We start from the raw sequence: 14,924 nt of genomic DNA, 5'->3' as shown, positions 1-14,924 counted from the left end.
CACACACTGCAAATTTAGTTTAACTTTTGTTTCGTCGAAATACAAAGCATAGGTATTTTGCTTTTAATTTGTCTGAGCACTTGCTTCTGCCACTACTATTTATGTGAGAATACGACATAGTCCTAAAGTGTAGGATACAATCGCATACAGCGACATTACTTCACTGCTAATTTGCTAATTCTGCTAGTTCCACCAGTGCCGCCACTAAATGGCTGTCGCTCTAGACCAATATTACAGAGCCTGTATAGAGAGAACGTAGGCTCTCTAACCATTACCTGTCTTGGCGGATCGCCGTGTAATACCGCCTTTAAACAAAAGCTTGTTAATTAATAATTTCAAGTTCGAGTTTTCGAATGTTATCGTGTTCAGATTCGTATTAAATTTTAGTGAAGTAATGTCGCTGTATACGATTGAATCCTATTGTTTAGAAGCTTGTCGTCTTCTCACGTAAATAGTAGTGACAGCGGCAAGTTCTCAAACAAAAAAGCAAAATACCTATGCTTTGTATTTAGAAGAAATGAAAGTTAAGTTAAATTTGCTGTGTGGGAGGGCTGTCGGCTGCGTTATGAATTACAAGGGTGATGTGGACTTGGAAAGACATCTTAGCACAGAAAAACTTTGGATGATATGAGCCAAACCACGTCTGTAGCTAGATACGTTCAAGCCACACAACCAAACTGGCATACCGCGTAATTTTGCACCACCTTCCACACAAATCGACTCCTCTTTCCTGGCATACTGAAATAAAACAATAGATGCAATCAAATCAATCGTGACCTTTCAACAATTAAGGCATTACACGTATAGAGGATCACACTTGTAACGTCATATGCATGTTACTCATAAATAAACTATTTCTGGCATATCTTATCATGACACTGTTCGATTCTAACCCCATTGACAATTTTAGACATGTCCTGCCATCTGTGAGTAAGATGTAGAACATTTCGCATTCCGTAAGAATCGTGCCATCGCGGACTAGAATGAATCGTGAAAGAGTTGTGAACGAATCGTAGGAATCGATTCGCAATGTGAGGTTGAATCGTAGGTATAGAATCGGGAAAAAGAATCGTGTTTCCCAACTCTACAATGCAATGGCAGTCCCTCCAACAACCATTTCGCGCGCAGGCGCGTTCAAAGACACTAATTAAGCCTACCGACCGATACTGTCACAGATAATGTTACATCCTTGATTATTCCAGCGTGTGTACATGCAGTATTTTAAACATATTAATGTGTTGACATATAGCTCACTGAATTAAATGACATTAATAAAAATATTTACAGCATAAACATACCGAAAAAATATACACAATGCGAACAATACATTAACCAGAAAAATCGATAATCCACTGTGTTTTGGTGTTACAAGCTCTGATAACGTTGGCGCAAAGGCAGAGGTCACAGTAGACGGAAGTCTCTTCATTCCCCGACGGTTGACACGGGCTGTGTGACGGCGAGTAGATTGCAGAAAGACATTGCTCCGACACGAACTTCCTGGAAGTGGGCAGGATCTGACCACGAATAGAACTGCCCTCCTGGCCTCTGACGACGCAGTTACAGGACAGAAGTGCGGCGGTGGCGCCTCGAAACAATGGGAGGCACAGCTTGTTCTTAGCATCTCATTGGCGCCTCTTGATACCGCTTTGCTTTGCAGCATCTCTGTGGTGGTCGATAATTCCTGCACCGCTCTCGGTACTCGACGACACTGCAGCAGATATAAGATTTCATTTCTCATACATCTGAAGCTTATGGTTTCTGTTCGCACGAGATAAAAAACACAACTAGCGACAGTATGGTGGCTGTTAGCAACACTGACAGGGGACGCACAACAGCACAACACTGAACATTCACTTATAACAGCACTATACAGGTGACACGGCGGCATATGGGGGGGGGGGGAGGACCCGCACCTATGAGGGGGAAAAGGTGGGGGGTCTGAGCGGATGAGAGAAGGAGTGGGAAAGGCAGTGGAGGGGAATAGCAAAAAGGACTCGGGGGAGAGAAGGGAGGCAGAGATAGGGTGGGCGGGGAAAAACAGGATGGAAGGGGGGGAAAGGGAGCCCAGGGAAACGACAGAGGAAGGGTGGTGAGGAAAAGGAAGAGATGGGGGAAAGGAATGAGATCATAGAGGATCCGCGTGAGAGACGGGAGGCGTATACGGAAGGCGAGGCGGAGTGCATGGGGCTCAAGGATCTGGAGGGACTTACAGAATTTGAGGGGGGGGGATGTGTTTATTTATCAACTGTCATTTTTGTAGTTGTGAAGTTGCGCTTGTGCTTATATAATTCAATTTTTCAGCTGTGTTTTTCATTTGTTGGCCGGTTATACTGTATCGTTTAAGCATGCCACACATATGATGGGCGTTCAAGCAGTAATCCAACACACATTTTTATGTGCCAAACTTGGTTGAAAAAATGCGTTATCTGTTGTGGGACATTGTGGAATATTCCAGTGTGAGTCCCTAGTTTCATGAAGTTCCAATAGGTGGCGGCGCTGTACGTAGCCTTCAAAATGGCATATGTAATGGATGTGCGTACCAAGCAGAAACCTGTCATTGAGTTTCGTTTGGCGGGAAACCAAAGTATTGCAAATATTCATAGGCTCAAATGTCGACTGAGACCTGGAAGCGGACAAAAGCACGTTGAGTCGTTGTACGAGGCCACCATCATTATCGCAAAAAGGTCGCGCAAAGCAGTCCGATCTCCCGCATGCCGGATGCTGTATGCAGTTGTGATTTCTGCAAGTGCTGCAGCGTGCAGACTCTGTCAGTCGAAGTTATCGACGGATCACAATCACACACCTCGCTGATCAGCTAGCGCTTACACACTCGTCCACCAGTTGGGGTACTCAAAGGTGTGTGGTCACTGGGTTCCTCGCTGCCTAACAGAAGACCATAAAGAGCAACGAAGGGCCATCCGTGCGCAATTGCTTGCGCGTTCCGTGGCTGATCGTGACAATTTTTTGTCGAACATTATCAGAGGCGATGAAACATGGATTCATCACTTCGAACCGGAAACAAAACGAAAATCCATGGAGTGACGCCACACGACATCTCCTCCGAAGAAAACACTCAAAGCTGCATCCTCAGCCAGTAAAGTTATGATAATAGTCTTCTGGGACTCTGAAGGAGCTACTCTGCTTGATGTCCTCCCTCACGGTGCAACGATCAACTGTGAAGTGTATTGTGCTACCCTCAAGAAGTTGAAGAAACGACTAAAGATTGTTGATTTGTTGGTTGATTTGGGGGAGAGGATCAAACTGCCTCATCACTCCCATCGGTTTAGGGAAAGATGGGGAAGGAACTCGGCCGTGCCCTTTCAAACGAACTATCCTGGCATTTGCCTGAAGCGATTTAGGGAAATCACGGAAATCACGGAAAACCTAAATCAGTATGACCGGACGCGGGTTTGAACCGTCGTCCTCCCGAATGTGAGTCCAGTGTGCTAACCATTTCGTCACTTCGCTTGGTCCAGATTGTTCGTCGCCACACAAGCCTGCGCGCCCGAGAGGAACTCACAAAACTTCACTGTTCTTCCTCATCCACACCGAGCGAGGTGGCGCAGTGGCTAGCACACTGGACTCGCATTCGGGAGGACGACGGTTCAATCCCCCGGCCGGCCATCCTGATTTAGGTTTTTCGTGCTTTCCCTAAATCGTTCCAGGCAAATGATTCCTTTGAAAGGGCACGGCCGACTTCCTTCCCTGTCCTTCGCTAATCCGATGAAGACCGATGACCTATGTCTGGTCTCCTCCCTCAAACAACCTAACCTCTTCATCCACCCTAAGGCTCGGATTTCCCATCTTACGATTTCCATCAGTCTGGGCCAAGGTATGATGCTCTCCGCGGGAAGCAGTAATTGGATGATGAGAGGTTATTGATGCAGCAAGTCGTTGGCCCCTACGTCGACCAGAAGATTAGTATCATGTTGACATACATTTCATCCCAGTATGGTGGCCGTAAGGCCGTCGAACTGAATGGATATTATGTTGGAAAATAGGGTTTTGTAGCCAAAAGAGTGGAAAGTAATATGGTTTATTGCACTCCTGAATAAAACGGACCTGCTTTCAGAAAAAAATGTTTTGCACTGCTTATTGAACGCCCTCGTATTCACAAATGCTGATATGCTATTTGTGGACTTTTTTAAAAATAGAAACGCTGCTTGCAGAGAGTACGGTAGACGATTTTCTACTCGCAGAGCACCAGATTCCAGCATATTTACTCGTGTTTTCACTGATCTGTGAGAGACTGATGCAGTTACAGCAGTCAAATTTCATCTGAATGGGCATGAACGAAGTGGGGATGAAGGAGATGTTATTCAATTGGTAGAATCTAGTTCTTCAACAAGTACACGCAGAATTTCTACTCATACCTGTGTTCCATAAGGAAGAACATGGAGCACAATATGCCTGGCCTCTTCCTTATCATTTAGAGCTGATTCAACACCTTCGAGGATGATATGAATGTAGATGAGTGGAATTTTGTCACTTACTAACAGCAACCCGTAGACAATTCAGTTAATACTGTTTAGCGGTGGAGCCACTTTCACTCCTGACAGTATCAACAACACTTGTAACACACATCGGTGGACCGACGAAAATCGACATTCCTTTGTGGAGGCACATTTTCGAGAACGCTTCTCTGTAAATGTGTGGTGTCCCATGACGGAGAATGTTGACTGGGCCTGTTATATTACTGCATCGTAACAGGGCCCCGATTTCTTAAAAATGAACTTTCAGTTTAGTTGGAACAGGTTCATTTGACTACAATGGTGGGTACGACACATTGTAGTCGTCAGGTGACACGTAGTGTAAACCTAATATTCCCCGGAAGATGGATCTGTATAAATGGTCATATTTCTTGCCCACTAAGGTCCTCTCTAGATTTTTGCCCGTGGGGACGGTTGAAGAACGCCAAGATGATCTTGGAGCATCTACATTTGGTATAGTCATTCGAAAGTTCAAAAATGGTTCAAATGGCTCTAAGCACTATGGCACTTAACATCTGAGGTCATCAGTCCCCTAGACTTAGAACTACTTCAACCTAACTAACCTAAAGACGTCACACACAACCATGCCCGAGGCAGGAATGGAACCTGCGACCGTAGCAGCAGCGCGGTTCCAGACTGAAGCGCCTAGAACCGTGAGAGGTGGCATGAGGCCCCTCTCATATTTCTATCTTACGATTCTCCTCTCTAATTGCATGCGGTAGAAAGTTGCTATTCCTTCACACGCAGACTTCCCACGCAGCGTCTCTCGTCACCCGGGTGGTCCGGTGACAGGCGGGCTCTGTTGAACTGGAGAGGGTTAAGCCGACTGGTGTGAGGAAGTCGAGTGAATGCTTTGCAGACGCCGACATTGTCAAAAGACACGCCCGGAGGGGTTTGAAGTAGCGGCTGGGCTAGAGGTTCCGTTACTTCGCAGAATCTTAGCGAAAACACTTTCTGGCGGGCTACCAGCGAGGCGTGGGAATGACTTGTGTACCCAGGCAGTTGTGGCGGGAAAATTCCCGCGCTTTCTGCAAAATTGTAACTGTGATTGGCTTGCTCAGGGCATAGCTCCGTGACGTAGCAAAATCAGCGCAGAAATTGGCGCCAAGAATCTCCATTGGTGGAATGGTAGTGCTCCGGCAATGGAGTGGAATTTTCCATCGGTTTTCGAGTTGCTGATTGGAACGTTTAACCACGGCCACTGTCGTGGGGGCGGGAATGTTCTGTGTTCGGCCTGTACGGGTGCTCAGGGGTAGTCGGCTCTCGCCTTTCGGTCGAGGACGTCGAAGCAACCAGCCATCGCCGCCGATATGCCAGATCGTGTTCTGGCAGTCAAGAAGACAGTTTGGTAATGTATGTCCGCAGCACCGGCAGATACGGATTTTCCTAGTCAATCAGAGCTCAGCAGAGCGCGCCTGTTCGTCTTTTTCTAACTTTGTTCTGTCTTGAGTAGCAACAATTACTGTTGGGTTAGCTGTGTGTCTCTCTTGAGATTTGAGTGGCAAAGAATTGGCTCCACATACCACTTCGTCTTAAACCTCACGATCTAGTTTAAGGACAACTTCACCTTTACAGTGTTTGTATGAGTCTCCAATTTGAGCCAATTTGATGTATTATAAATATTTCATGTGTTTTTTTATTATTTTGTGTTTAGTCTTAATAAATCATATTGTTATTTTGGACAGAACTTTCATTCTGTTAATCGGTAGAGCAACCCATCATTTCCCACTATGTTAATGAAACCTTCGTTTATTTAACTTATTTATCAAATTAAATTATTGCAGGTGCCAAACTCTCTTCTACTCCACTGGCAGGGTTGATTAGAGTCAGTTCGCGTGTTTTTTTTATCCTTGTGCAACAGCAAAAGTCGGAGTTAGAATAGGGGGGGCTTTGAGCATCATTTACATATGTAGATTCAAGAAGAATTTAGTGTCAAATACACTGCTGGCCCCGGCACCTCGCAACCGCTCGGCCACAGGGATTCGAAAGTATTAAGTCGAAAGCGAGTTTTTTGAAAATCATCTTTAAACTTTATCTTTTTTTTTTTTTACTTTCTGTAATTGCTTACTTGAGTTACATTCTAATATCTGTTTCTCTGTAACCAATAATACTTCGACATATCTTACGTGCAATATTGTATCCCAATTATTTTATATTAGCACCTCCTAAAGTATTTGCTATTCATCCTGAGACGCCCTTCAGTTCAGCCTCTGTCTTACTCTACAGTTGTTGTCCTCTACTGCTCCCTCCAGTATCACGAATTTTATTAACTCAAGCCTTGAAAGTATCCTATCATCCTGTTCATTGATGTATCTACTATTTCCCACATGTTCGTTTCCTCTTCAGATCTGCAAAGTACTTCCTCATTTGTTATCTTACCAGTCCACTTAATTTTCAGCACCCTTTTGTTTGTCAATAATCTCATTTTTGCATAAAAGATTTTCAAATTTATTGCCGCCTGAGTTCAGGGTAAAGCCTCAAACGTCCGACTACTGCTTCCATCATCTTCGTCAGGAACAATTATCTTCACTGCTGCTGTTGTGGCCTTATATAGCTCATAAATGTCTTCTGATTGATCGGTAATTACGCAACTGCTCTCACAGATAGTGCCAACGTCTGCGTTGGGGGCGCAATCTGTCCTGTAGTAGCGTATACGTTGCGACGAATATCTCTGCAACTTTACTTTTGTGAAACTGTGTCCCATTCAGTGCAGTGCGGTGACACATACAATCAAAAAATAAAATTCATGAGGAGACGGAGTTTCGGCCTCGGAATCACAGGGGTTTACAACATCCCTTGTGAGTGCGGAAGCAATTACATCGGTCAGGCCATTCGTACAGTTTCCGGCAGCTGTGCTGAATATCAAGGGCATATTAACAATCTAGCATTGGAGAGATCTGCAGCTTCCAAGCACAGCCTCACGAATAAACACAAATACTGTTTGTAGAAACAAACGTTTTGTCCTAGGCTCCTGCATATTGGGATTCAATAATCAGAAACGCTGTAGAAGTAAGAATGTGCACGAAGATCATCAACCTTGGCATGGAAGCGAGCTCTCCCTGCAAAGAAGAGGCAGAGATATTCGTTGCAAAGTTTACGCTACTACCGTGGCGGTGGCGCCACCAGCGCAGACGTTGACACCATCTACGACACCATTACGTGATTACGGACCAATCAGAAGCCGTCTATGGGCTATATAAGGCCACCATAGCAACAGTTTAGAAAGCGGCTAAGAAACGCCGGGACTGGCGACAGACATGCACCCGTTTAAATGCTACCCTACCTATAAACTCGTCCAAGTTCTGGTCAACCTTCCGTCGCCTTACGGGAACTAAACCCTCTCCCTACTATCCTCTTCTCCATGACGATCACCCCTTCCCTGACACCCTTAGTAAGGCCAATCACTTTGCCTCCTACCTCTCCGATGTCTTTTCCATCCCCGACGATCCCCAATTCGATTACTCCCTCTTCCCGGATGTCCGCGATCGAACTGACACCTCTGTCCCTCCCCTCGCTCCTGGTTTCCAGTACTTGGACAACATTGCACACACGGAACTCAATGCCCCTATCACTACACAGGATCTCATTGCTACACTCCACACAACATGCAATACCGCTCCTGGCCACGATCGTGTCACCTACCGTCACCTTCGTGAAGCTCCTGTCTCTTTCCTCTCCACCCTGGCCAGGCTCTACAATGTATTCCTGTCCACCGGTTACTACCCCGACCTGTGGAAAACCTCCCGTATCCTGATGTTCCTTAAACCTGGTAAACCACCATCCGCCGTCTCCTCCTACCATCCCATCAGCCTTACCTCGGTCTTCAGCAAGGTCCTGGAATCTATCCTCACCCGCCGCATCCACCAACATCTCCGCCAGCACCACCTCCTTCCCGTTACCCAGTGTGGCTTTCGGCTGTCCTTCTCTTCCGATGACCTTCTCCTTCACCTCGCTCATTTCCTTTCCGAACAGCTTAATTCCCGTCGCTCCGCAATCTTCCTCTCCCTGGACCTCGAACGTGATTATGACCACGTATGGCATTTCGGTCTCCTCTTCAAGCTCCAAACCTTCGCCCTACCCATTAACTACGTCCGTCTGATCGGCTCCTTTCTATCCCACCGTCCTTCCTACATCACCATCCATAACACGGATTCCTACATCTTTTTTCCCTCCGCCGGTGGGCCCCAAGGCTCCGTCCTCTCCCCCCTTCTGTACCTTTTGTATACGGCGGACATGCCGCCGCCATCACCCCCATCCACCTTCTCCAGTTTGCCGATGACACTACCTTCCTTGCCCTTGCCCCCACCCTGCAGCGCTCCCAACACCTTCTCGAATCCCATCTTGACCGGTTCACCGTTTGGTGCAACCAGTGGTTGCTCAAGGTCAATCCCTCCAAAACCCAGGTGAACATTGTAGGCAAAACCACCCCTTCCTTCCGCCTCCTCGATTTCTGTCCAACCATCTATGGCTGTCCTATCGCCCTCGCCCCCACCCTTAAGTACCTTGGCGTCACCCTCATCCGTCACCTCTCCTGGACCCCCCATCTCCGGACACTCCAAGCCAAGGCACGCTCCCGACTCCGTCTCCTCAAGCTCCTATCTGGCCGTACCTGGGGTCTGGACCCCTCCACCATACTCCACACCTATAAATCCCTCATCCACCCTATCCTTTGTTACGCCCATCTGGCCTGGATCTCCGCCCCCCTACCTTTTACAAATCCCTTCAGATCCTTGAATGCCATGCGCTCCGCCTCGCCTATCGCATCCGTCTCCCCTCCCCACGCGGATCCTGTATGACCTTATCCTTTTCCCCCACCTCCTCGTTTTCGTTGAAAGGATACAGATCCTGTGCACCTCCCGTAAACTCGATCCTCCTCACCCACTTGTCTCACCCATCCTATCCCACCCCCGCCCACTGCCGTGCCTGTATTCCCACGTCCCACCCGGTCTCGATCTCTCCACCCTCCTTACCCTCTCCCAAGGTGGCATCCGCCAGCTCCCCCTCCCTGATGACGTCCTCCTCCCCTCCATCTACCCCTCCTATCAACTTTGATCCACCCCTCCCACTTCCTGTGTCTTTTCCTTTGGGCACCCTCCCACCCTTCTCTCTCCTATTCCCCCATCCCCCCTTCCTCCACCCCTCTTCCCCCGGGCTTCCCCTACCCCTTCCTCCCTTCCCCCTCTCTCCTCTGCCTGTGGCATCTCTGCTCTCCCCTCTCCCTCTCCCTCCCCCCGCCCCCCTCCTGCTCTCTTGGCAGGTCCCTGGACTCGCACACGCTCAGTGAACATTGGCGCACTGGAGATCATCGCCATCAGTGTCTCGTATGTGTGCCTTCGTTTTGTGTTTAGTGTTCTTTCGCCGTCACGCCACCACTGTTCACCTGTGCCGTCGCAATCATCCGTGTTATGTGCGCGTGTCAACTAGTGTTAGTGTTTTTTCTCGTCCAGCGTGAAGGGCTCCATGTTTATTGTTTTTCGTGTCTACAGTTTTTGCCCGCCGTTTTTATTGTATTATCTGTGCCACCTGTATGTAATACTTATTGTACCACTCGCGGCTGAAGAGCAGCGTAATATGCTGCTGCCAGCCCGCCTTTGTTAAAGGTGATCAAAATAACAATAAAGGAAAAAAGAAAAAAATCAGTTTAGAAAGTCAGTTGCTCAAGACAAGGACGAGACAGGTAATCGTCGAGAGCTCGAGCTATTAACCTGAAATGACGCAGAAAGAAGTCCGAAAATGTTTTATATAGCAATTCCATCACGAAAGGCTTCTTTCTCGTATAACGTCATTTCTGCTGCCCTTTAATTCTCCGATCTCTATATGTACTCTTAGGATATGTACAGTTCCTTCCATTCAACAGGTCCTGTAATTCTTTCTCACTTTCATGAGGGCAGTAGTGTTGTAAGGAAAATATATCCCTGCTTTAAGGAATTTTTGATTGCAGTACGTCTCTTTTGATTTTCCCTTCTTAATGTTTCCGCTTTTTCGTTATACTTATTGCTTATTACCCGTATTTCCCTAGAGTTTATACTCATTATTCTCATGATTTCAAACATCTCTAATCACTTAACGTTTTCAAGGTGGTTGAGCGATATTTCTCGCACTTATCCAGCCTTGCTAATGTCTAGAGTGTTTGAGTGAAAGCCTTCTGCAAATCCAATAGTATGCCTCCAGTCTTACAGATTCTACAAACTAACTTGAATAATATTTAGATATCCACTTCCACCACTGATTTTATAAATTCCATTATCTGTCCCTTCTGCCTTCCTGATAGCAAGTATTTCACAGTTCTGTCAAATTCAGACTCTAATTACTACATTCGGTCTATCGTTCACATCGACGCCAGTTTCAACGTGGAACTCCTTTTTGCTTTTAAATTTTCCGGTAACTACGTTAACTTTTCTAGATGTGAAATCTGTCTTCCCGACAGCTATTACATTTTAGATTTCTTCATATTTCTCCCATAGCTATTATTCCGCTTTAGGTTGCTGGTATGGTAGCATATTGCATGCATCAAACATCAGACCTACGTGTCACTTCTTGCAGAGGAGTTGCCTTGTAACTCAGGTGCAGACGCCGTGACGGAACTTCCGACAAAAGCTAAGGGGTCTAGGTTTTCATTGTCAGACTGCTTCTAAGAAGCCTTAGATCAGAAGAATGAATGTCCCCAATTTTCACGCAGACAGCCCTTAAAATAATTCAACTAACTAACCTGGATATGATTAGAGCCAGTGTAAGATTCCAGGTGTTAGGCAACCACCAAACAACAGTCAAGTTAATAATAATTTGTCCGCCGCTTAAAGGCGTTGTTTTGGACGATGTCGTTTACTAAGCTAACAAAAGTGAGGGATCTGAGATAATCGCTGGTTAATCACAAAATATGAAAGTGTAAGATGAACATTTTCTCCGTCATCAAGATATTTAGTAACGTGAATCGAAGTAAACTAGGAGGGTTACCATGAGTAGCCAATTACAAGCCCCTATCAGATCCCCGTTCGACGTTTCTCAATTGAAACAAAATCTCTCGTTGTGTGCCGAATGAATACTTGCAAAAGCTCAGCAATATCTATTGCAAAGTTTCAGAGAGAAGGAAACGAATTCTAGCTTCAGCGCATCAGAAATTATCAGAAAACCACCAAGGAGAAACGGACAGAAATGAGTGTTGTAAGACTATTGGCTACGAACCACTACGAAGAATATTTACATTAAAAAATTCGTCAGAATCTCTTGGTAGACTTAAAGATGGATCCATAAAGCAGAACCACGACGTAGTCACCACGGGCCGCAGGACATACTCGCTAAATAATTACTTTTATTGTAATTTTGCACATAAAGGACTTGTACGTCGATTGTATTTAAGAATACGGAACATTAAGACACTGTTTTTTCAGTGCCATACACTCTGCGGAAAAAATCCAAATCTGTAATCATTAATTGGTGAGACTGCCTTGTCAGTACCCGCCACTTCTTACTACCGCTCTAGACACTCACTACAAAACGCTTATTGGTAGTGATTGTGTCTAGTCATTGCTCATGAAAATAAGAAAACACGTTTTCGACTATTTGTGTGCAATACATACTCAATTGCTAGTTTCAGAATTTGATTTTTAGGTTTATAAAATGACACTGGAATCCACTGACAAAATTTCGGAGGCTTTTCTAGGATGTTTTCTATGTTGTCATAAGAGAGTCATGGCCTCCGTTGGCTTGTTGGAGAGTAACTGCATTTCATTTGATTTCTTATCAAAAATGGTTCAAATGGCTCTGAGCACTATGGGACTTAACATGTGAGGTCATCAGTCCCATAGAACTTAGAACTACTTAAACCAACTAACCTAAGGACATCACTCACATCCATACCCGAGGCAGGATTCGAACCTGCGACCATAGCGGTCGCGCAGTTCCAGACTGAAGTGCCTAGAACTGCTCGGCCACACCGGCCAGCGATTTCTTATCGTTATTTATCTTTGTGTCTGTATTGACCTGAAAATATCCACACAATGGTGTAAATATCAACAATAATTCGTGTATGCCTTGCTTGGAATCAAAGTTATTTCACTTCCTCAGGGTATTTCCTGTTGACAACAGTAATGCATGGAACGAATTTTCACTTCCCAGCGGAGTGTGCGCTGATGTGAAATTTCCTGGCAAGTTAGAAGAGTGTGTCCAATGGGAACTGGAACCTGGGATCTTAGCCTTTCACAGGCAAGTGCTCTACCATCTGAGCTATCCACACATGACTCACAACCCAGCAGTATCTCATCTTCTACCTTTGAAACTTAACAGATGTTCTCCAGTATGTCTTGCAAGGCTAACACTGTAAGGTGGTGTGGTCTCCTGACCTTCATTTCTTACATATTCTGACCTTGCCATTGCATTCTCCACATCAAGACGATTCATTCGAGCCCAAACTCGATAGGGTAGAGTCAATTTTACATATTTCCATTTAATCAAAATGCAAATCTAATTCATAAATCGCAAGTGCGCACCGATGTTAAAAAGTCGAGGCTGGCGTACACAAACATTCAAGACACGACGGCCACAGGAGATTTTGTTCGGCAGAGGCAACCAGCCCGCTGGTAAGTCTGTAGGAGGGTGAGTTAGTATGCAGCTGCGCTGGCCAGCCAACCATCCAGGGAACAATACAGTTTTTGCCAGAGAAAAGGGATAACGGCCCGCATGTTCACCTTAAAAGCAAAACCCATTGTATTGTTTGGGAGAGCCCCAGCATACGCATTTTTTGATGGACCTAGTGTGCAGTTTCAGAGTTCTCACAGGTGGACAGTTAACGCCTAATGCAGATTATATATTTTCCCGGACTGGTCGGCTTAAATGGAGCGCCATTCTCCTCTTTGTAAGAGTAACGCTGATTGGCGGACTATTTCTGATGCAATGAGCCAGAGGAGTGAGGGAAAGACAGCAGATGATATACCCTTTCGCTTTTCGTGGAGAGGGGTTGTTCTGGTGACACTCTTGAAGCGGAAATACATAGCGGTAGCGAGTGCGCTCACACGTGTATGCAGAGAGCAAGGAACAAAGTCTCTACTCAGTACTGCACTGAGACAGCACCTCTGTCGCTAGCGAATCGGAGTAATACTGTATATTGAGTCACTCACGATTAAACGTTTAATGTGTGGTGTGAACATAGACAGAGTATTAGTTAGCACCTGCGAGCGAACATTGAGTGGCATCGTGGTGGACTGGTTATCTGATGGGTGTACCATGCCAATTGGCGTTACGTAATAAAATATAATATTTATGTGTCTTTTCCTTGCAGCGGACGACTCCAGAAGATATTTATTGCTGAAAGTTTTTCAGGCATTTCTTCTTGGTGCGTTAGAAGCATCTGTCTGACTTCTGTAGTAGTGGGGGGTGGAAATTGCTTCTTGCAAGAGCCAAAGGGTACTTGTCAGATCAATCTGTTGCACAACTCGTCAACATAACACCCACACACTTACAACACTCCTAGTAGTAAAGATGTTGTGAGACATTGCTTAGCGATAGCCTAATAGATTGTTTCAAGAACGAAGTATTGGCGCAAGTAAAGCTCCGAGGGCGGCTTGTCAGTCGTGCTTTTATAGTTCAGCTGTTAGAACACTTCTCTGTGAAAGGCAGAGGGTCTAGTTTCAAGTCCTGGTGCAGCACATAGTTTCAATCTGCCAGGAAGTTTCAGCAGTAATGCCCTCTTTACTCTCTGCCCTCAAAATGTATTCAGTACTTCTCGATTCTGTCGCCTTTCCGGAGTTTTAGTTGTACACTAAGAGTGGTACACAGCAGTACTATGGAGAGGTTCACTGATGAAGGGTTGGTCGTATGGACCTCGCGTGTTGTCTCACTGAGTGCAATGCAAGAGCGGCACAACGACACTTTGCTAAATTGTTCCCGCAGCAACAGCAACCATGTTACAGAATCTTTACACCTGTACGTTGGCACCTACTAGAAACCGGATCCTTCCGTGTTAGAATGGATGCATATTACAGGCTTTTCCACTGTTGTGAGGGCATTTTCACAAACTCAAAGGTGATTATTGTAACAAACACAAAAAAATCATGCTTCCATTATAACTGTGTAACGGGCCATCGTAGGCCACCGATTCTTTATACTGAAGTATTCAGAAAATAGCTCTGAACAACCTCCCAAAATTGTATCTGGTAAGGATTCTTATATACAGTTACAAGTCTGGTCGAAAATTCCGTAATCACGTTTTTTGTCAACTATGTAACACCGAGGGACTGTATAGAAAGCCTCTCAGAAATCAAGGAAAACGATGACAATCCATTATGAGTAATGTCTGCTAATCCCAAATTGCGCCATCCGAAGTCCACGATGACAGTAATTCACTCCGCTGAAATAAGATATCTTGCGTGGCGTGCTCCGCATTACACGGCTGTGTGGGCTAACTGTGCGCTAGAGTGTAACGAAGTTAATTTGAATGCC

Source organism: Schistocerca nitens, chromosome 6 (assembly GCF_023898315.1).
Source record: "Schistocerca nitens isolate TAMUIC-IGC-003100 chromosome 6, iqSchNite1.1, whole genome shotgun sequence".
NCBI classification, from domain to species: Eukaryota; Metazoa; Arthropoda; class Insecta; order Orthoptera; family Acrididae; genus Schistocerca; species Schistocerca nitens.
This window is presented reverse-complemented; position numbering follows the sequence as displayed.